Raw genomic sequence first — 24,072 nt, forward strand, 5'->3', positions numbered from 1 at the left:
ATGGGAACAACATACTACCTAGTTTTAATTTTATAGGGACATGGTTCTACCTGTTTTTCGTTGAACTAAGCGTAATTCTTGTTTCTTCACCAGAAACAATCATGACCTTTGATTTAGCCTTGATTTCTGAACAAGACGAATTATTATTGTAATGTAAAATGATTACATTTTACAATGTTTATGCAAATCCTTAGGCAAGACTATACCACTTTATTACTGTAAAATAAACATCCAAATTACCGACACGGTGTCTTTGAACCAGTGAGCGTTTGCTATTGTTCAATAAACCAAAGAGCCAGGAAGACAACACAGACAGCACAACAGGCTATGCCTGATATTACTGAGAATCAGACCACAATGTTTTCAGGAAAAAAAAAAACCCAAACAATTTCCATTTATAGAGAGATCTTTCATTGTTTAGAAACTGTAAACTGACATCCCACGCTTTTTGTATTTATTGGTAAATAGCTGCCCAGAATCAGAGGACAGGATTAAAGAATACGGCCATTATTCCTTCCTCATCAAGGAGAAATAAACCCACAACATCCTCCCTTGCTGCGTGCAAGGAGTTCAATTACAAAACCGTGTTGTTCCTGAAGCCTCAGGATCTGCCGACGGGGTGTCCCGAAAGGCAAGAAGTGCCATTTCCCCCGGCGCTGTTAGGACAAGCTCGCTTTGAGCAATTCATTTTCGGAAAGCGGATCAGGGACAACCCTCCCGGCGCTCCCTGCATCCCACAGACCGTCGCACCCTGCCGTCGCCCTCCAGCCCCAGCCCCGGGGGGTCCCGCCGGAGCCGAGGGCAGGTCCCGCACGATGCCCCACCACGCCACCCCTCGCACCTACCGGCTGCTGCTCCCCGCCGGCCCCGATGAGCCGATGGATGAAACTGCTGGGCTTGGGCTGGGGAGCTGCTGCTGTCCCAGCAGCGGGAGGTCACCAGGCTGCTGGTTTGATCTTCAGTTCGTTTTCCATCTGAAAAGTTTAACTCCTTCATGCCCTGGAAGGCAAAATATCAGCAGGGCCAGCTGCGCCGCCACACTCGTCCCTTGCCGGGATGTTGAGCACACCCTTGCGCCAGGCTGCCGAAGATGAGGACACACCTGAGCGCAACCAGGATGGGGTGGGGGGGTCGGCGTGGGTGGTTTTGCTCTGAGACTTGGGGTGAGTTTGCTGCAGAGAAGCCCACAGTAAGATCTTCCTCTTCACAACTTACACCCCCCAAATCCCCATCCCGAAGCCTCCCGTGTTCCCATGCATTCCTGTGGCTGCCAAATCCCTGCTGGAGAGACCCGGGGCTTACGCTTGGGAAGAGAAGGGGAAAACCTTTTTTCCCTTTCTCACCAAGCCCCTGGGAAATTGCAGGGGGTGGAAATCCCTTCTGGCAGAGGAGAAAGCCAGATCTGCGAAGGCGTGCTGGGAGCTGGCCCTAAAACCTCCCAGCCCCAGACCTGCTGCCAGGAGCCCCTGGCCAGACGTAGCCTGGCTGTGCCCGTCCCTGGGCACCCACCTCCCTCTGCGCTTTGATCAGAGATGGGTTCCTGGGGACGGGGACAGGCTTTGGTGGTCCAGCCTAAGCTGAAAGGGTGGGTGTTTGTGCAAGAGCAGAGGGAAGAAGATGCCCCTGCTTGGCCCTCACAGCTCACGGGGTTTCCAGCTCCCTGCGCACCGGCACCATCCCCTGCACACAGTGCTACCGTAATGCATAGGACAGGGTAGGGCCAGCCACCAGGAACTCAAAATACCGCTGTTTCCAGCAAGACGCATAGAACGGTTACATGATGATGTCAGCCCTTACCGCCATGCTCCTCTTGCACTTCTCTGCTGTACAACTGTTGAGCAATGGAAAAGCTTTCTGCATTTTGAGGCGCTGCTTTCTGTCCCTCGTCCCCTGCTGCAGGCTTGCTCTCACCTTAAGCCACCACACGTGCCCCGTGCAGACCGTTTAGAGTTGGCAGATGGGAATTTTTAGGCTCCTGCCCCCCAGGAAACTAAGCTAAGTCTGGCTGTGGTGAAGGCTTCTTCAAACACCACTTGTCAGGCGTGAAATCACGGCTCGATATGACACCCTGCTCTCGGAGTTGCTGTCACACGTGGGTGGGCTGCCGTCTCACCCGGCCGTGGTGACAGTCGGAGGAAAGGGACAGGCGCAAACACTTACCGGCCTCCTCCGCAGGAGGATGTGCGGGGCGGGCAGGCTGCCGGTCGCCACAGGGAAGGCCGTGGCAGGGACCGGAGCATTTCATGGGGCTGGCAGGGAGGCAGCAGGCTGACCGCGGCAGAGGTTTTCTCATAGACCCAACGCGCCCCGGGGTGTTGCAGTGCCCGTGGGCGCAGTGCACGCTGTCCTGGGCACACCAGCACTCGCTGTTCTGAGCCCAGCTGCTGCCCACCCTGCTTAACCGCCGCATCCATCCCAGTGCATCAGCCCACGCACCCGCAGGAGCCTGTACGGGTCCTGGGCGCTGGTGACAAAGTGCTCAGAGCAAACGACGAACACGGGGCTCCTGCAACTCACGGCTCCGATGCTGGCACGTCCCACCTCGCGCCCTGTGTCTGGGCTTCACTTGCTAGTTCCCCGGGGCTTTGCCCAGCCCCTTGAATGAATCCGGGGCATTTTAGCCCCACATCAGTAACGTGAAACGCAGCCAGCCCCTCCAGGGTGCATGCACCCAGCAGTGTCTCTTCCCACCCAGGTGATTCCCAAAGGGCCATCGGCACACGCCACGGCCAGCCCCCTCCAGCACCCAGGCACCCCGCGTTACACAAAAGGTGACTTTTGTCCCCAGTAATAGGAGCCTCGATGAAAGAGAAGCCCGAGCGAAGGAGAGGGAGGGGAGAGGCAGCCCCTGCCCCTTCTCCCCAGAGCAGGAGGCTCCGACTGCGGCGCTGTTATTCCAGCTGACACACGGCAGCCCTGGGGCTCCGCCGTCGATGGCACGCGAGACGACGGCCGACACGTAATCCCCGTGCAGACACCCTTATCGAAGGGCTGCAGCAGCTTTTCATTCATCCCTGAGATCAGCCCCACCGTGTGACTTGACTTTAAGGCCAATATTTAAGATAATTTTTCAAACCTTGCTCTGGAGGGAGGGCAGCTTTGGGGCTTTTGATTTCAAGCACCAAAAAATGTAGTTACTGATAACGATGCCTCTTGCTGCAGCGCAAGCAAGAAACCTTTCTGTGTTTCATGGCTGGTCCCCATGTTCTACAGTAAAAGAGGGTTTCTGCTTTCATTACAAAACATATTTGTATTTCAGCCTGAAAGGCCGCCTCATCTGGGAGCTCTCTAGCGGCCAGCAGTCTCTCCTGCATCTGGTGTTACTTAGCCAGCAATTTTTCTTCTGCGTTGCCTGGGGGCCAAAAGTATTCCCCAAAAAGCGAAACATGGGTTAAAATTGTTTAGAGAACAAAACTCTGTTAGAACGTTTTATTGGAGTCCAGGGAAATTACTTTTAAAATACATACACATAATATTAGCAGCAATAATACACTTTTAAAAAGTCCACTGTAAAAGTAATGATGTTTCAGAACGGAGCCAGCGTTTCAAACCCGTCTGTACAGAGATCACATCAGACGCATGGCTTATGTTTCCACTTCCCATGGTGTGAAAGAAAATACACCGCTAAACGTACGTACCTTTAGCTAATATGTTTGCTGAACTTGGATAGTTTGGTTGTGTAATTGCTTGAACTCAGAAAGCTTCACTTTCACAGAGAGCTAAAACTAGGGGGTTTTCATTTACAGGCTTCTCAGCTTGTATCGAAACCACCCTTCTCAGCCCTTACTGGGTTCTGCCGCTATGATGCTTAAATCCACTGTTGTATTTAAATTATTATAAGGTGAAAAATAAATCTGGGTCGTGAATAGTGAACGCAGGACCTGTCCCAGCAGCTGTCTCGCAGCGTTATGTCACAAATGTTTAGGCTCTCCTGGTTGACATCAACCTTTCATCTTCCCCTATGGTTGGGTGAGGGATGGAGGTGCCAGCGGCCAGGGAGGGTGCCGGGGTGGGCACGCTGTGGGACCCTGCCCTCCACCAGGCACCGGCACAAGGCAGCGTCAGTGCCCAGCCACCCCGGCCTTAGCCCTTGCTGGTGTTAATTAAGCAGTTGCATTAAATGGTGGCGATTTCTCAGCTGAAAATAGAGATTGGGTTACCCCCACGTGCACCCCTTGTGAGCAGAAGTGAGGTCTATTTTTCACCTCCCCATGAGGAGGAGCCCAGTGGGCTGCGGGAATTGGGGCGGGCGGGGGGGGGGCACTTCGAGTCCCAGCTGATTTGGACCCTGCCCAGGGTACGCTAGGTCCAAGCACATTATACATTGCTTTTGGTTACGGTTACCTGCCCTTGATGGCATTTTCTGGGGAGAACGGGAGCTCCAGAGGACTGTTCCCATCTGCAGGAAGGTGCCATCGGCTGGGATACAGAGACGGGCGGTGAGGGGATCTGCTGGCATGCACACTCTAAAGCTAGTCTGAGATTTCCACATCATCTTCAAAAAAAGGGTAAAAAAAAATAATGCTAACAATAGAACAATGAAATCTGAGCAAACAACACTAATGGATTTCTTTCATAATTTCTTAAGCTATGTCCTATGTTTATAAACGAAAGAAACATCCAGAGGCTCTAGTTTGAGATCTCATTTCCTTGTTAATCAGAAACGTCCTGAATACTTCTCAGTCTCCGTTGTCAGATGTTGCCTTCTCAGAGAAACGACCATCTAAAGCATTCATCTTTTTGTTAAAAATACACCTTTTCATTAAAAAAAAAGCGTTTTTTTTTCATTCTTATTACAGCCCCACTTTTGTTTGTTTGTTTGGGGTTTTATTTGTTTTTTAATATGGGAACAAGCATTTTTCTAAACTTAAAGAAACCCTTCTCAGAAGGGGTGGAGATATGAAATATTTCTAAGATGCAGTTTTCTTTGATTTCCAAAGAATTTGATTCAAGTGCTAGAAAGCTGCAGAAAATAATCCCAGTGAGAGAGAAGTAACAGAGAGCCAGGCTCTTCCTAAGCCTTCGAAACCCCTTTCAAGTTGGTCTGAAAACCCCATTGTTAATCAAAATAATTGCATGAGAACCAATCAGGAAATCCTGAAACATTCAAAATGAAAAGTTGTCATTACAAATTCACCATAATGGCTAAAAAACAGATTATCTCTGTCAAAAACTGTGGGAAAGTTTGCTTTGTAGCAGTAGGGGCAGAAATAAATATTTGCCCAATCTGTTTTGTTTATCCTAAGCCCATATATACATGTGCAGCACTTCAATTAAACACTATTTTCTTTTCCCCCATGTGCACATCATTTGAACTGCCCACGTGAGGAGCTTTTAAAGCATCTCTCCCAGGAGTCAGGGTGATGGCTCGACGCCAGCGACTTACTCAGACAGTTACGCCATGGCGGGGCAGGTTGGACTGCTTTGAATTTTAAGCCTCATTTCTTCTGTCTCACCTCCGAGTCCGTTGAAACATAGCTGACCCCTTGCTATAATTTAAAGCAATTTAAAGCAGACGCACAAAGCGCCACTGAAAACATAACTAAGCACGTGCTGTTGTTTCTGCCAGCAAACGCCAGGCGCAGCCGCGTGGCCGAGGCTGGTGCTTGCCGGGGAGCAGGCACGGGGTGAAGGGGTTGGGGTGCTGACAGGGTCTGTTTCGCCAAGACAACGCGCAGATTCCCCAAATTACAGCGTTTAAACCATTTAAGAAATTGCATGCTTTCTCGAGGAAGAGTGGTGCTGGGGATGAGCTTGACTCCATGCTGGGACCAGGAGCGGAGACATCCTCTGCAACTGGGGCCAGGGAACATCCCCGGCCCACGGTTATGCCAAGATACCCAGCACCCACCTTGGCCCTCGCCACCCCGACTATGGCCAGCACTGCCAGCTCCTCCCCCATGGATCCCTTCCCTGCTAACGGGGTCCCTGTGGGCTTCTCCAGAGGGGACCTGCCCTCCCCAAGGGTTCAGCGTTTTCAGGCTAAACCAAGTGGTTCAAAACACAGCTGTCACAGCCCTGTGGTGGGCACGAGCCTCTCCTGTACGTACCCCGAGGACAAAGTCCTCTGTGCCAACCACTGCTTTTGCAGGGACACGGTCAGAGTTACGGACGCGTAAGGTCTCCTCCGGTCTGGGCTCTCTTTTCTAACAGCTGTTCGCAAAGTTAGTGGTGCTCTTTGTTTTGAAAGTAAGGTGCACGCTTATAAACATGTCATTTAAAAATGCAGTTGTTTAAAAAAAAAAATCAGAAAAATAAAAGGAAAAAAATTCCAGGCCAGTGGAATCCAACCCTCCTGGTCCACTCCCCTGTGGTAGCAACGGTCAAACAGGTGAAGAGGAGAGAAAAACAAGGGCTGGAAAATGAAGGAATGGTTGCCACATTTAAAGACACCTGCTGGAAGTGACCGCAGCAGAAAATAGTTCAGAACATTTTAGAAAATACATGGATTATGCTCATAACTCACTGCTGCTCCGGAGGGGGCTGGGGACCTCTGGACACTTCACCCCAGGACCCCACTGGAGCATCCGCTGATCCCGCTGGCATCACATGAAAGTGCAACAATCCTCTGTAAGGTACAAAGATCCTTTCAAAAGCTCTTCTTGTCTGAAACAACTCACGGCTAAACAAAAGTACAGCTTATTTTGTCCGGATTTAGCAAGTCTTGGCTCTTTGTCATCTCAGGAGATCAGGGTCTTGGTGCTTCTTCCACTCAAGTCATGAAGAATGCTGCCACAGGTTCCAGATGGCAACCACACCTCATCCTACACCACTTATCTGTCGAGCTGACACCTTTTAATTTCCTAGCGCCTGTTGTGACAATAAATGTGCTGAGCACTGCTACCAGTAGAGCGGGACAGACAGCAGCTTTCTGCTGCTGCACAGGCAGGCGATGACGCTCAGTCGTGACTGCTGCGGGTCCCTCTGAGCTCAAACCTCACACCTGCTGCTGAACAAGCCACATGCTGGGAGCCCCCGTGGTGGAGATGAACTGGAGGGGCCACCGGGATGTCCCCAGCCCTCCAGCTCCACACCTGCGGTTGGGGTTTCTCTTCCCTGGCCATGGGGCAGCACCGCAGGCTTAATGTGTTTTAGGAATGTGAAATTCTGGCATTTTGCTCCAGCTCTCCCGGCACAGTGAAGGGCCGGCTCACCCCAAAATGCTGCTGCTGGGACCGACCAGGCCCATGACAGCACACACGCTTGCACATAAGCGCCACCACTTCTCTGGGAGATAGACAACCGGTTTGACACAACACTGTTCTGACTAAGAAGCAGTGGCGGTTACAGGCTGGTTCCCTGCATGGTTGAATTTAATTTTCAACCTATTTCTGTAGGATGGAGCAGCGAATTTTTGTAAAACCATGGCAGCAGACATCCTGCATGCATCCCCTCGCAGAACCATCGCTTCTGGTAGACACCAGGAGCACTCCCAGCCACCCGCCCTGCTGTGCTGCGGCACCTCGCTGGCATCACGAGCCATTGCTGCGGCCGGTGACGCATCAAAGCCAACTCACAGCTCTGACCAGGGGTTTATGCCTCCACGTACGCAGATACGGGTCTGCCCCAGCTGAACGGGCAGAGCAGACGCTCTGCTACCAGCAGCACCACCACCTTCTTCCCACTCCTTGGAAGAAACGGAGAAACCCAAAGGGAGTCAAGGGCACCTTAAGAGGAGAACAGAAACCAACGGGGAGCTGTGCTGGGAGGGAAAGAGGCCAAGGAGCAGGATTATAGATGAACAATATGTGCAGTGTAATTAATCTAGATTAGCTTTTATTTTATAGCATTAACAGCCCGCAGTCACAGCATGCGGTGATCTGGTCCTGCGAGTTCCCAGCCTGCGCAGGGCTGGGCCGGATCGCCCGGCGCTGGGAGAGCTCCAAGCGCGGCGTCAGCGCGCAGGAAGCGGTGCTGGTGACTCACCGGCTGCATGCTTGCCTGGAGACTAATGAACTAATACCCAGCGCTCTGGCCCTTTCCACGGCCCCCTTCCATTAATCTTCTGGTTAAAAAGCGCAGCAGTCGCTCAAGGGGGAAATTCCCACAGAGCAGAAGGATTTGTGCGGGCAGCCCCCCCGCACCGACCTCCTTGGCAGCTCTCGCAGATCCAAATGTCCGACTCCTCCGACCCGGCAGCCGTGCTTGGGGGCCGCTGGGATTTACGGCTCTTCCTCCCGACTGCCCTTGGAGGCTGGGTCTCCTGCAACGTGTGCCAGGTGACGGGGGCTCGGGCTGCAAGTCCCGTCTCGGGGATGAAGTGCGGAAGCAGGGTCTCGCCCTGGTGTCGGGCTGCTCACGACGACATCTTTGCTCCCATGAAAGATTCACCTTGGCATTTTTTGGTAGATTCCACCTTCTGCAATAGCAAGTTGCCTATCTGAAGCGCTCGTAGCCATCCTCACCGCCCTGCCAGCCTCCCCTTCTGGACAAACCTTGAAGATTTGGGGGTTTGCTTTCCCTAGATTACAAATCACCACATGCTGTCCCATTACCAACATATATTACCCCTAAAGGGCTCACGTATCTGTTGAGCCTGGAGCAACCACAGAGCTTTTCCAGCCTCAAAAAAATGAATGGGACAACCAGTGCAACCAGGAACTGGGGGGCCAGTTACCACACAGCTACTTTACTCCATCCTTCGACTTTATTTTATATTCGTGTTTCTTCAATATAATAGAATACAACTTATTTTACATAATGTATACAAACTATATCACAATGCTTTACAGAGCAAAGCATGAATTACATGGTAAAAACTGGGAGGAAAAACAATGAGGTCCTCTGCACTGCCATGCCCCCCATTTTCTCCCTATTCGGTGACCTCCCAGGACGCCCTCAATCTCCCAGGAAACTCCCACCTGACTAATTACTGGCCCCACGGTGAATTTGGCCCATCACCAATGCACTTCCCCCTTTGCAGAGCGCGGGCAGGGCTGGAGCCCCACTGCCGCCTGCCCGCCCTCGCTGCCCAGCCCTGCAGCCAGCCTGAGGACTTGTCGCATTTAACCGCCCCTGGTTCTTATCTCCATTTTTTCACAAAACAAAAAGCAGCTCTCTTTCTTTTGAGCAACGTAATTATTCCCAAATCAATTACTGCAAACTCAGGAAAAAAAAAAATCAAAATCCGCCTCATTCTGTTCTGTGAGGATGAGCTATTTTTTGCATAGCACATGGGTGGCCCCAGATAAACCACTGGGTTTGGCAATGCCGGTTGCTGCATTTATGAAAGCAATAAATCCATCACAGCTCCACAGGAACAGAGCCGGGGCAGGATGCGGACCTGTCTCCTCTGATAGTCTCTTTTTGTAGCTGTTTTATGAACACAGCTAGGAAAAGCACTCACAACCATCATTCATAATATTATGGGATGTTGTAAGTGGCGTTAGACTGACGACTGCCAGGTCTCTAAGGCCTGGCAATGAGAGTACCGACGGGGGGAAAAGGGAAGGGGTTGGAGGCTGGGAGAGAAGGGGGTGGTGGATGGCAGGAGCTGCCAGGAGTTGGGGGTCACACACACAACGGGGAGATCACAAGGACAGAGGGAGACTGACCTTACTGCCAGAAGAAAAGTTTTCAGGTGGATCCCCAAAGTGATCCCTGTAGGAATCCTGAATGAAACACACGCACCTGTGCAAACACACACACGGAGCAACAAAAGGAAGGTACTGGCTACGGCTTCCCCCAAAGCCTGCGTTACTGCAGAACATCCCATCGTGAACAGAGTGCTATTTTAACAAATATTTTTAATGAGTAATAAGAATAATAAACCACCCATTTTCCATTCTCTAACCTAATGGAATAAATGTATAAATTCACAATGTCATGTCCAGTAACTTCCCCAAATATGGAAAGATCAGGATCCCTTCCTGAAAGAGCAAAATCGAACACACCCATGGCAGAACTGATGACAATTGGCAGAAAAAGAGCCAAGGCAGGCATGTAGGAATAAGTTTCTCTACAACACTTAAATTAGAAACATAGGTCAAATATACATTTGATGGGTAGGAAAAAAATGGTTAGTGCGCAAGAAACCAGAGTTTTCCTAACTTCAGAGTCTCCTTCCTCTCCTAATCCCTTTCATTCCAGTTCCACATCAATGAATCAGACTTTGACCTAAAACCTTTGCAGCAGGAGAATTAGCCAAATGCCTGAATTAAATATTGCTTATAAAAATCTATTTCCTTTTCTTAACAGCAAACTTTCCAACTGGGAAAAGAGTTTGAGGCCCACATGCTTTCTAAGTTTGTAGAAATAGAAGTTTTTCTCTCTTGCATCTCATCCCTCATAATCTGGAAAAGATACAGCCTTACACATCGGATTCTTTTCCAGAAGAAACTCAGCAGGATATTTGCTTAACCAGGAGGAATTCTCTACATCTAAACGATCCTTGAATGATGTCTTCATTTTTGACCACGCTTCCTGTAGTCGTTGAAACCACTTCAAGTACGATGGGTCCCTGCTGACCCTGGTGGCTGCCGTTCGGCGTTCCAGGAATTGCTCCTGACCAGGACCTGGAGCATCTGCTGCGGCTCTCCTGGGCCCAGAAGCCAAGGGATGAACCTACCTCAGCTTGACTGCAAGGTCAAGTGCTACCATGAGGTCATTCCAGCAGAAAAAATTAAATCTCAGATCCTGCTCGCATAACTGCACTTACCAAGAAACCTCCAAAACACCCCAATGAAAAACACCCCATGTCCCTCCCCATTTTATAATATATTTTAATTATGTAGTTATAATCTCTGAAGCAGCCCAGCTGTGGCTCACTGAGTATGAACCGTGTTCAGTTTTGGGCCCCTCACTACAAGAAAGGCATTGAGGTGCTGGAGTGTGTCCAAAGAGGAGCAACGAAGCTGGTAAAGGTGCAAGTCTTACGATGAGTGGCTGAGGGAACTGGGGTGGTTTAGCCTGAAGAAAAGGAGGCTGAGGGGAGACCTTATCACTCTCTACAACTACCTGAAAGGAGGTTGTAGCCAGGTGGGTGTTGGTCTCTTCTCCCAAGTAACAAAGGACACGAGGAAACAGCCTCAAGTTGCGCCAGGGGAGGTTTAGATTGGGTATTAGGAAAAATTTCTTCACCGAAAGGGTTGTCAAGCAGTGGACCATGCTGCCCAGGGAAGTGGTTGAGTCACCATCCCTGGAGGTATTTAAAAGATGTGTAGACGTGGTGCTTAGGGACATGGTTTAGTGGTGGACTTGGCAGTGCCAGGTTAATGGTTGGACTCGATAATCTTAAAGCTCCTTTCCAACCTAAACGACTCTATGAAATTAAGAGTCTCTTATGCAATGGCCTCGCAAACAAAATAAATGCATTTCCTGTTACACGTGGCCACGCTGGCAGAGGTAGCTGAACTACGGCTTACAATGTTTTTCAAGAACAGACTAAGTCTTGGGGGATAGGAGCGGATCCTGTCCAACTAATTTTTCTTTTAATCAATGGAGGTACATGAGCTTTTATCTCTACTTAAAGTTTGGACATGATGCACAACTGATAAAGATCTTAACTGTAATCTCAAATACTAAAATAGCAGAATTATTTAATAAGTACTGGCTAGTCCCTACAAAGCTTCTCTTCCAGAGAAGGTTATGACTATTATTACAAAACATTTAAAGCCTAAATAGGATTTTGGTGACTGTGTTATGGTCCCATTTTCTTAGTCCATCAGTCATCACTCTTGACTCAGCTTATGAGCCGCAACCATTTCTCAGACCATGGAAAGGAGGCTGTATCTTCCCTACAAGCAAGCAGAAGACCATCACGTTTAACTAACGATAGAAGCTTTGTCTGTGGAAAATATCATCATTTAAGTTTCCACAATGGTGGCATAACTGGAATATCTAAGTAATCGTGTGAGTGTTTTCTTGGACTAGTATTAAGATTACTGCATAAAAGGAAACACTTTGAAGTTCTGGCAAAAATGAGAACTGGAACTGGTGGCTTTATATCCTGCTGGGCCTTTCAGGGGCCATAGGCATATATTTTAGAGCAGCAATTAGGTCAAGCTTTTCTGTTGTTCTCCAGACACATTTCTGCGTTTCTTGAGAATTCTTCCTTAACAAGAGAGAAAAAGCAGGCAGCTCTCCCTACGTCGCTCCTGACTTGTAGAGGGTGGCTCTACATGATGCTCTGCAAATGCGCAAGGATGGGCTCAAGGAGCACACGTAGTCTAGGGCCCACTCCTACAAAGCAGCACTCGTCAACAAACCTGGAAGCACTGCAGACTTGAAGTGAGCCCATTGCTGTGGTCTGCGTACATGCAAAGACATCTTCCTGCTTTCTCCACCACGTTGACATGTTCCAGCCATGGGGAACACGTCCTGCAGACCTCATCCAGTGAGCTTCTCTGAACCTCTGCCTGGGGCCTTATGTTCTTGCAAGAACGTGGGGCCACGATTCAAGGCAAGATCACAACACAGACCCTTCTAAACTACCCTGATGCAGATGGCACCCTACTAGACAGCTTTTGCTGCACACAGGATCAATTCCTACCTGCCATGTCCTGCTGCCTCCATAAAGCAGTTAAGACACATACAGCAAACTTCATACATGAGTTATTTTGGTGGGTAAACTAGTGGACAAGACACAAAAATAAAGGCCAAAAAAAAAAAAAAAAAAGAGTCTAGTATGGTACCAGCTAGCTTAGAATAATCTTTTTGCTTTACCCCTCCTTGCTTCAATTGCATCAGTACTTTTTAATACAATCTTTATCACATCTTATTAATGAAAACATTACTCAATTCTGTTGAAGCAAAATAGATTGCATCGCAAAGTATAATTTCCTAGAATTTCATGCTCATGGCACGCTAAGTCACGCTGATTCCTGTTCTAGATGTGCAAAAGGAGATGCGTCAAGTTTTGAAGGACATGGAAGATCCCACTAAATACCCCTTCTTCAGAAAGTGCTATATGTAGATATAAGGACCACTGAAATAGTCTGGAAAACATAGACCATATCCTAAGGCGGTGATGCTTCAAACATGTGCTGAAGCCCATAAAAATAAGTTAAAGGCTGTGCTGACAGACAGGATGAAGGGAAAATCTGTTTCTGGGATTAGTAGTTACAAAAGGTCTTCCAGATTCTGGAGTAATCACAGGATGAGATTTCCAGATGGCTAACCAGGATCTTGGTAAAACCAAGGAAGAAACACACATCCCTAAACTCACGGGGCGCAGCAAATCTTCTAGATAAATGGTATCTCAAGGGTACTCCTGAGAATCGTCACATGAAGGTGGCACCCAAAATCTTCTCCAAACGAGGGTCAGCCTCTCTAAAACTGGTCAAAATCTCCTCACCTTCCTGCAAGCAGGAGTGAAAACTGCTTCTTGCCCTACATGTCAGCCAGGACACCAGCCCGTAGCCCTGGGCAGACCCACACCAATGGAGGGGCACACTGAGCCCTTCAGGGAGGATTTCTTTGGGGCACTGCTGTAAGGCAGGCAATCCTGGACCCAGCAAGGAACTGGTGTATGCTTGTGAGATCCCCCCAAATTCTCACTTCTGCCCCCATGCCAGCTTGGCTCATCTGCTTTTTTAAAATCTGCTGGTTTGGAATGAGAGTGAAGACACTTGATAAGGTCAAAATAAGGCATGAAGTGCCATCAGGGCATTACCCCTCCAGGGAGCTGAAAAGACAGAACATCATCGGATGTGGTCTTCCTCAGGTTTTAGTGTGAGATTCAGGCATTAGAGCAAGTGAAAAATAGCAGGAGCCATAAAAAGCAAGTTGGTGGCCTCCTCCAAACCGTCTTGGCAGCACCGGAGCCCTCACAGGGCCAGGCACCGGGCCGATGGGTCAGTCCACGAGCATTTCCCCTGCTCCAGCTGACGGTTTGGCAGCGCTGCAAGGAGCAACGGGAAAAGGCAACAACCAGATGAGAGAAATCGGGAATCTGACCCAAAAGACTGAGCCAGCCCTGGCTTAAAGCCAGGGAGAAGTGGCAACAGCCACTGTGGAAATGCTGTTCCGCCCGTGGAATAACGCACGTTTGTCTTCATTTACTAAGGAAACCATTCAGAGAGGACAGCAGGGACGCAGGCTAGGACACAGCCGGAGGGTACGAGGACCGTGGCACCCCTCCATTTGTGTGCCAGCACAGTTATGCTGTGCAGCTTATCTAGCAGACAGGGCTCCTGCTCCTCGTTAACAGCATCGAGCAGAGTCCTGTGTCGAGGAGGGAAGGGCCCCGAGGCTGGGGCAGAGGGGTGGCAGAAGAGCTTTCTCCTAAGCTTCAGGAAAGGAGAAAGGCAAAGGCAGGGGCTTAAGGATGAATGAGCCTCGCTCCAGGCTCTCCTGGCTCTGCCCTCCCCCGGAGCGTGGTAACACTGCCTGTTCACATGGCATGAGCTCAGGTTTGAAAATAAACTCACCCAAACCAATCATTAATGCTTGCTAAACACTTCCTTTTTTTTTTTTTTTTTTAAACAAATCAACCAACCCAAACAACTTTCAGTCTTCTGTCCTTGCATGCCTAGCACAGATGAAGTCGCTCACTGACAGCGAGACGAGAGGCGCGCCAAGACCACGTCCCTGCACAAAGGTAGGTGTGAGGAAATGGGGAGCATATATCTATTTTCCTCATGGTGATTCACTACAGGACCAATTCTTTTCAGCAAATACTGCATAGAAAATCCCGGTGATGAGAAAACAGGGTTTTCTCTCTCCAGCAGGCAGCAGGCAGATCAGCACGTTGCTGCCAACGTGCAACTCGCACAGAGGTGGAGCCTGCCAGTCTGAGGATTTCCCCTTCGAAGCGAGTTACCTCCCATCCAGGTATAAAACAGATGCAAGAACGGGGCCAGGCCAGCGCTCTTGGCTGCTCACAGGAAGTCTTTAAAAGCTGAATGACAAGCTGTAGAGCAGATGTTCACCCTTGGCAGCAACTACAGCCATGTTGTGGTGTATCGTTTTGCATTTTCAGCTCTGGCCAAAAAGGATGCACATTTCCTCCACGCTGTGCTATGTAGAAGAGACTGAACCTGAACATGGTGATATATTCTAATAGACATTAGCAAACTTCTCCGGTAGGAAACCAAGGGCTTTACTGGCAGTTCATCAGTGCCCTGAACATCACCACTCTGAATAACTAACACGCTGAGTCCCAGAAATGAGACAGCGGTTACCGTTACTTTATGGTTCAGGCATCATTTACAAAAGGCTCTTGGAAGAGTGCAAAAGCAGATTTCTGGAGGAAGCTGGAAGAGGACAAAAGAGCTGCCTGTGCTTTGCCTCGCACTCCCCAGCAGGCTGCAAGCACCAATTTTCACATAGTTTAAAAGAAAGAAAGAAAAAGTGAGTAATTTTTGGTAATAGATTACAGTTTGATATGGAGTAAAGTCAGATTCACAGCGCTGATTTGGCTCAGGATACAGCGTCTTTCTTAAATATGCACGCTTGAAGATGAATCACATATGTCTCATAAGGACACTGTTCCTAAAATTTGCTTTCCCATAACCATTTAAGGTTCCTGTTCTGCAATAAAAGATGATGTCATTATTAATATAAATAAAGAGAATGGTGCTCAGATCAAACCTAGGAAACCAGTCTCTTCCCTCTTAAAGTTTAGTAACCACGTTAACTTTCTTACCGGATCAGAGAGTGTGAGAGAACTGGCCAGGATATAAATAGAAACACAGAAAGATGAAAAAGGTGCAAAGGTGACCCAAAACACATACTTGACACATAATTCTCTTGTTCTTAGAAAACTGGCTAAGTTAAAAGTGATGTAGTTCTCATTGCTCTCACTCTGTCCATATTAGGGAGATTAAACTTCCGCACAGGAGAGCTGCAACTGAAAAATATTGCCATTATACTAAGCACAAATAGCTTTTGCTTGAACACCGAGCATGCACGTGGCCTCCCCTCTCCCCCCCAGCTTACATTTTATGAGATTTTGGACAGTCAGAGAAAACTCTCCTTCCATATGTTCAGGATGTTAAGATTTCAACCTCCTTGCAGCAGGAAAATAAAGTCATCTTCTTTGTAATGCCACAGCACTGAGCACACACAGAGCACTTAAACAGTAATGCATGAACTGATCTCTGCCATTGCTGAACACTGCAGGGATCCCGTAGCAGGTCTTGTTCCTGTCATGTCTGCAGATGCTCTGTTAGGGACTCCAGGGACATAGAGCAATTACTAGGGTTTGTTTCTGCTTTCCAGGAGCAGTTCTGTTTAGGAGAGAATAGAAAGGGATTATTTTTACCTTATAGTTTGGACTTACAGGGTGTGAACTGAATTTTTTTCCCCACAGAGATACATCGTTGTAACAACTAAGTACTATAGTGCCTTGCAACAGGGGGTTCCTTCTCAGCAGTGTACACAATCCCAAAGGCTGACGAGGGTGAAAAGTAGGACCCAATTAGCAGCGCAGCTAGGGGCTGTGTAGTCAAAAGGATTGCTGCATTTAGGCCACACACAGAGGGTTGCTTAAAGGGTTTTTTTTTTTTTTCCTTTGTTTTGGGGGGCTTTGTTGGTTTGTGGGTTTTTTTGCTTTGAGTCTGCTATACTTGACATCTGCTTCTGGTAAAATTAAAAACCTCTTATTTTATTTAACATTAAATGTAGATTGAAACAGTACTGTGAACTGCATTGTCTGAATCTGTGGGACTGCAGGAAGTATCTATGAAGCATTTTCCACTTGCATGTGTGTAGAGAACAAAACATTAAAGTGAAGGTAACTTTTTCCATATATATTACGTACATTACTATATACAAGAGAGAATTAGACAAAACAAAATTAGAACAAAGATTCTTTGAAGTTTCAAAAGAATCTTTGTCTGTCTTAGCCATAGGGATGGCTTAAGCAAAGCTCCATGGATGAGGCAATGAATGAGGCGACAGATGCATCAAAAGCATCTCTCTCATAATACACGATTTAGCCAAAGTGATACTAAGACCACGCAGAGGACGTGCCGACACCAACATCACTTCTACAGCAGGAAAGGTCCACAGATCTTACCTTCTCCTTACGTAGTCAGGCACAGGTCCACCCTTCACTGTGCCCTACAACAGTTCTGGCACTTTGACCAGCAGAGCTGCTGTTACCAAGGGCTGTGCTCGCACCTGCAACGGCACCATGCCATCACGGCAGCATACGCATCTGCGCTCTGCAAGATGATCTCCACCAAATCTCACCCCACAACATTTCCTGCAGCAGTGATTGCTGAGACAGAAGTCTTTGCTTCCTGGAGACCTCAGTGACTCTAAGGGTGTCTCTAATTAAAACCCCCTGGACATAACTGGCAGCTACCTTCTTTATTGTTCACCTGCTCAATGCTGCAAGCAAAGCTCCACGTCATCTCTGTGTTGTTGCAAAAAGCAGGAGAAGTCTTCTGCACTGGGGAGAGGGAAGCTGACGGGCCCAGCTCTGGCCTCGCACGGGCGAGAGGAAGCCTCAGGTCACAGCGGACCTGCAGGTCAATGCCAGGAAGGGGAAAAGAATGGAGCAGGCTTCCCAGGAGGCTCAGGCACAGGGCAGGAAGGCAGATACTGTCTGTAAGGCCCCTCTCTTGCACAGTGCATTGAACGGCACCTTCCACCTCGCCGCATCCAAAGTCACACAGGGCCAGGTCCTCCCCGCACAGGGCAGCCGGTGGCTGCAGGCCATCCACCACCATGCTGGCTGAGGGTGGGAGGCAGCACACAGGAACAGAGAAGATGGGGACGCTCTCTCAAGGCCTAGAGAGTCCTTTTCTCCTCTGAGGCCAAGCCCAGGGTCACCCCCACCCTTCCCAGATGTGCTCACTTTGCCCTTCCCGAAGCCCCCCCCCCCCCTCCCCCCCGCCTCTCTGCATTGTGTGGGAGCTTTCCCCAAAACACACTATCTTCTCCTCATTTCCTTCCTCTCAAAACACCTGGAACTTCCTCCTGCAGGCTCCTGCCACCCCTCACAGTGACACGGGCCAGGCCATGCTTCCCAGGGCAGCAACTCTTCATCCATGAAAGCAAAACAGTCACATGTACAGCACAGCCTGCTGGGTGACACCTTCGGAGACAACACAACTACAGCTACAAGGGCTTTCACATACTGAAGATAAACAACTTATTTCAGAAAAAAATAGCCTGACATATCTGAGGAAAAACAGAAGCAGCAACTACCAGCAAGGACTCCCTCCAGAACGCTGTACGAGAAGGATTTTCCATCATGAAACATGCGATGAAATACATTTGAGATTTGTGTTTTGACATCTCAAGCTGTTAGTAGACGCTCCTTGCTTAAAAGTGTCAGTTTTGCATGCAATAAGCAATGCAGAAACAAAAGGGGAAAAAATCCTTTCTAGCTTCAATGCCGGTTTGAAAGTTACTGGGAGGCAGCCGATGTATCTGGGGAAGCTTTTTAAACTCCCTCTTGCAAGCTTAGAGATGCCTCAACAGAGGCTTGCACGCACAGCAAATGCCACACATCTCAACTCCAACTTCACCCTTTCAACATGCTGAATTTTAAAAGCTTGAAGTAGTCTGTGTTAACTGAACATATCCCATTAAAACCGTATTTAGAAGCACAAAGCTTCACTCTGTTAAGAGACTGCATAGGCGAGTTGAGTTTTATGCAATGCTCTGCCACACCAAGCTGCCTCTGCTACAGTGTTCACTTGATTCAAGAAGCCATGCGAACGCACAGCTTTGCTGGCTCATCGAACATGTACTTGTAAAATAGAAGTTGCATAAATACACTTAATATAACTGCTGGACTCCAGCTGAAAGCCAACGCCACAAGGCAGACCGTAGTATATTGAGGTGCAAGAGCAAGACAGCGCTTTTCACTGATGGGCAAGCGTTCAAAGTATGCCGACGTGGGTACTGCTGACTACTGAGGTTCAGTTCTCCCACTCTGGACACTTGTACGTGCTGGAGCAGCTGTAATCAAATTTAATGAAATCAACCCTAGATCCCACTTTTCCAAACCCACATCACAGAAAATCATCTCAGCCCATGTGACTGCAGAGAAAACCAGAGAGTTATGAGCTAGCTGCAAGCAAAGCCATTATGTCAGCCTGAGTCTGTAGACAGCTGCCACTCAACGATGGGGCAGCAACAGCTACAACCGGGGGAAAGAGATCCACTTGACTCCAAGATGTCCATAAATTCAGCGTTGAGCTTAAGCTGCTTTTGTGCAAGGTTTGGATAGACACATATCTCTGAAGGATTGGCTTTCCCTTTTTCACGTTTCAAGGGTCCTCTCTTTCTACTTCTTTTCAGCTTCATTAGTCAGAACCAGGAAGGGCAAGGTGGGGGCATCCCTAACCAGCGTTAACAGGATGTGACTCTACCCTGAGTCATCATCCTCTTTCTCCTCAATTGGAGATGGCTGCTCGCACCTGGATCACTGGACACCTACGGTAATACTCATCAAGAGACAGACTGCTTTCCAAGCTTCCTCTTCAGAGGTTGCAGGTAGCAACCTTCACATTAAACAGTTTTAACTTCGTATTTTCACAGTATCTTCACAACCAAAAGGACTGAAGACCTCCAACATGCGCTCAAAATTTAAAGAATAAAATAGCGGCTTTCTGATGAAGTATCTCAGCCAGTAGGATCTAGCTGAAGCCCTATTTAGAATCCAAGAAATTAAGACGTTAACCAAAAAATAACTTACCATGTTTTAATATTCTCCAGTGAAATGTATTTCATGGAAACTGGAAGCCATTTACATTAAATGAACAAATGCACACCACTGTTATGTACATGAGTCCATGTGATATGAGCAGAACTGAGGTGCCTCAGTTGAGAAAGATCTCTGCCAGTACAGTAGTCTCATCTTCCATCTTGATACACATTACATCAAAGGCTTCACCGATGAATTTCCTTGCCCGTCTAAGGGCAGGCAGGCAGCAGCAAAGATGCCCAGCAGACTCACATTCCAAACAGATGCAACATCCTACACATCTGACAAAGCAATTCAGTTCTCAAAGAAACGTCCCAGAAGCACTCATTCTGCTGGAATTATTCCAGTATTTGTTTCTTAATTACTGGGGAAAGCATCAGTTTGGGGCAAATAATTTTTTACCACTCCCTCTACATTTGAAATGAGAAACACCATGTAAGTCAATAGAGATTTTTTTTGTTATTTGTCTACTAAGTCTCCTCCTGAACAGGGGCACGGATGGGCTGAGGAACACCCTCGCTCACTGCTTAAGCAGTCTTTCACATAAAGTCAGAAGGGAGATGGTTAATAATTTGTTATTGGCCAGGACACAAATAAGGAATGTATAAACATGATACTGCCCTGCAGGTGCACCACAGCAGCAACTTCAAATTTACTGTTTAAACAGATGGATGAGAATCCTTTAAATTTGAAAGGACTGGAAACTCAGGAAGAATTACAATTCAGAGAATTCTGCAGAGGAAGGACATACAATTGCTGCAACATGTACACAGACACACCAACACCCGGCCAACCCAAGCCTGCAAGTGCAATGAAAAAAATTACTGTGAAGTTGCTGCAGGCTACATTTTCACTTACGTGCCATTACAATAATTATCAAGTGGAAAAAACTGAGCCATAAATGTCTATGACAATGTTGGATTACAGTCAAGTTCTGCAACAGAAAAACTGCCAATCAACCGTGACTGCTACACAAGCAATAGAAAAACCAAACGCCATTAATATCACACCAACTAGCCTGTAATATTGATACTAAATCTTTACAAATGAGCAAACCTTTTTGCTCACCACTTTCCACCTATAGCATTACTTAGAAATAAACTAATTCAGCGTTTGCCTCCTTGGTCTAAGAAAAAGCGCTCTACGCCAGTGTTTGGGAGACTGGAATTCGAGATGAAGTTACTGGCAGATGTTAGGTGTGATCTCTGGTACCAACAGCATCCCATGAAGAGCAACTGGACAGACATACTTAACACTTTTTTTTTTTAAAGGCTTTTTTTTTTCCCTCCACAAAACTCCCCAAACATCTAATGCATCCAGTAGAACGTTTTCATGTTAACTCTGATTTTAACTTTTTAAACAGAGGAAGAGAAGAGAGGCAAGTTACCCAGGCTCTGACACCAGGACTTACCACAGCCTGGAGCGGAACCATGCTTGAACAACACCCTGGGGTGGATCCAAACCACACAAACAGGGAGGAGGCTTCCCTTCCCCAAACCGCTCAAATGTGCTGAAAACTACGTGACTCAGTAGATGTCCTTCTCCTGAGTCAGCACTGAAGTAGAGCTCCAGAATTGCATCTGATTTACAGTGCAGATTAAAAACTGTAGGATTGTTGGTCGTCTTCAAGGATGATCTGTGAATGACACCCTGAGGGTGCCCGCTCACTAGAAAACACGTAGCCCTTGCACAAACGGACGTTACACTCGCACCCTGTGTTCCAGCCCTTCTCTCCCTGGGTTTGCGTGCAGACCTGCTGGAGCACTGCTTTACCACGTCACAAGGAAGAGGAGAGGTCATATGGCTGTGAACATCATTTGTACAAAGCAAGCAGGTAAATAGATTCCACTTTTAAAATAAGTTTTAATTGATTTCATTAACTAGTAACTTGTCTTCTACTGCAATAAACCAGAGTGCGGCAGGCTATGTGGATATTGTGGAGTGCTGAAATTTGGAGTTGGGCTGAATGAAAGACTATGTACAATACAAATCAACTTTCTGTTGTGTTGTAAATTTATTCTTGTAATTTTTACCATTTATTCATCCCAAAAGACATATTGCATATTTGGAACATTTTAAAATAAGAGCCACTATATTATTCAAGACAAGTAGTTTTGTCACATCAAAACTGATGACATACCCAATAAAAGTATTTTCCAGAGCAAGAACTCCTTACAAGAAATATAAATAATTTAAATTTCAGAAATGATCTAGCACAAAAAGATTAAAATAGTAAATCCATTCCATACTGAAGGCAGTACTTTACCACTCATAGTATGTGTGTGGTGTTTCTAAAAAAATCAATTTCCTAACAGAGGGTACTGAAACAAATACCAGCTAGCTTTTGGATAAATTTGATTCCAACAGAACAGAATGAATTATTCACTTAAACCTTTTCTCTCAAGTTACTAATTAATACAATCAGGTAAGAACAAGTTACTTCTAGCTTAACTCAAGCTTTGGACTTGTTCATCTTCATCAGATATGATGAAGAGATTACATGCTTGGAAGCACATCCTCATTTTCAATATATCGCCTGATATAATACAAGAATTACATCTCCATACTAACATCTCCATTCCCATGGCTGACAATTATTTAATTGCAAATCTCAATTACATCTCCATCCTCATGGTTGCTAAATGCAAGTAATGACAATTTATCTTACCGCATGCAAGCGCAATCTCAGAACAGCAATGTATACACATGCACACACCCCCTTGGTGCGTTAGAAGTGTTACATGTCCAGGGAATAATGCTGACCCAAATTGAGTAGACTGAAAAATTGAAACATAGTCACATGAATAATATGGAATTAGAAATGCCTTCTAGAGGGAAGCGGCAGTAACAGGCAACAACGTGATGGGGCTGAGGGAAGAGAGTAAAATGTATGATCTTGGGAAAAGGACTGGTTTTGCTTCACCTTACAATCTAAGCAAATCACAGAGTAACTTATGGGAAGAAATCAGTACGGAATTCAAGAATGTAAAATAATTTATGCCTGTCAAAGCACTTTAAAATAAAATTTCACTTTTGTAAGTTTTTAAAAATGTGAGTATTGGTGCTATTAAACCAAGACTTCTGTAAATCACTTGACATTCCAATAAAAGTAATCACTACACTACTATCACTGTAACTAATAATCCAGATTAAAAACCAGCTGACAGATTGCAAAAAAACACGTGAAGGAATTATTCTATGAATGTTTTCCCTACTGTCCTGCAGGGATTGGGTTTTGGCTCACTACTGTTCAACAGTGTATAACCAATAATCTAGAAAAGCTTCAGTAGTCATCCCTGTTAAAACCTGAAAGGGCAAAAACCCCAAACCATTGCTGAAGTGCTGAACAGTAATGGGAGCAGGTTGCTGCCTTGGACTGCTTGCCTACTGTGGTTTTTACCGAACAATATTGCAAAGTCAGATACCACGGGGCTGGGGTAATGTGAGGAATGCACAGATTTGATTCATAAGACTAAATTCAAATGCTAGAAGTCAGTGAATCCCCCAAAGGGTTCTGGTAGACAGCCAAGTAAGAATAGCAGAGCAGGATATAAAGCTTATTATTTATTTATATTGTGTTAGTAAGGTCATTACTGTAAGGGCATGTTCTGTTCTGGCATCTATTCTTCAAAAGAGGAACACTCAGAAAATCAGAAATAGTTTAAAAAACTGACAACAAAAGCTAGAGGGATGAAGGAAAAAAATTAAGAAATTCAATCCCTTCATATAAAGTAAGATTGGAAGGTATTTTGATCATGGTATGTCAAATCCCTGGATCACGGCAACACTTGCAGTAGTAGAACATCCTCCAAGAGAGATATATTCCAATCCAATGGCTGGGAGCCAAAGTGAGATTAACTCAAACACAGGGTTGGTGGTTTGTTTTTTTTTTTTTTTTTTTTTTTTTGAAGAGGACAGTAGTTGCTCAAGTAACTTACCTACAGAGGTGACTGATTCCTCTTCTGAAGTTCTTAAAGTAAGAATTCTTCTTTCCTGAAATACATGCTTGACTTCTTGAAATTATGCTTCTGATGTTGAAATTAGTCGGTGAAGCTTCCCGACTGTGATGCCCAGAACAGCAATGAGATGTGAGTTCCCTTTACCAACAAATGGAAGTTTGAGCCTCTAACCGCCCTTACCACCGAAACTTTTGTTTCAATTGTTAATTTGCCTTCTACTTCTGGGAGCCTTTAGTCAAAATACTGGTAGCACCCACTGTTTTTAAAGCAGTAGTGGGTTCAACCCTCTCTCCAAGTAGAACTTGGTTCTGTGGGCAAACCTTTGCTCCACTAATTTGAACAACCTGGCACAAACTAAAAACCCAGGAAGGCAGAAAGAACTGGGAGACTGCAGCCCAATTCCCCATCAGAGGAGAAAGAAAGGAATTCTGTGTCCAAAAGCACAGATGGACTAGGATGAGTAAATCAGCTGGATCTGCAGAATTCAAAGCAACTGTTTGCTGGAAG

At 46.8% G+C, this 24,072-nt stretch overlaps 1 protein-coding gene across 1 annotated transcript in view; it reads right to left on the reverse strand.

Moving 5' to 3' along the window:
• FLNB (filamin B) overlaps positions 1-863 on the reverse strand; it is a 91,505-nt gene extending 90,642 nt beyond the window's left edge. The window contains exon 1 of the mRNA XM_054837859.1: positions 846-863. The gene's annotated coding sequence lies outside the window, so the exon portion shown is untranslated. The remainder of the gene's footprint in view (positions 1-845) is intronic.
• Positions 864-24,072: the final 23,209 nt, after the last annotated feature.

The sequence above is a fragment of the Grus americana genome, chromosome 11 (genome assembly GCF_028858705.1).
Source record: "Grus americana isolate bGruAme1 chromosome 11, bGruAme1.mat, whole genome shotgun sequence".
In the NCBI taxonomy this organism is placed as follows: domain Eukaryota; kingdom Metazoa; phylum Chordata; class Aves; order Gruiformes; family Gruidae; genus Grus; species Grus americana.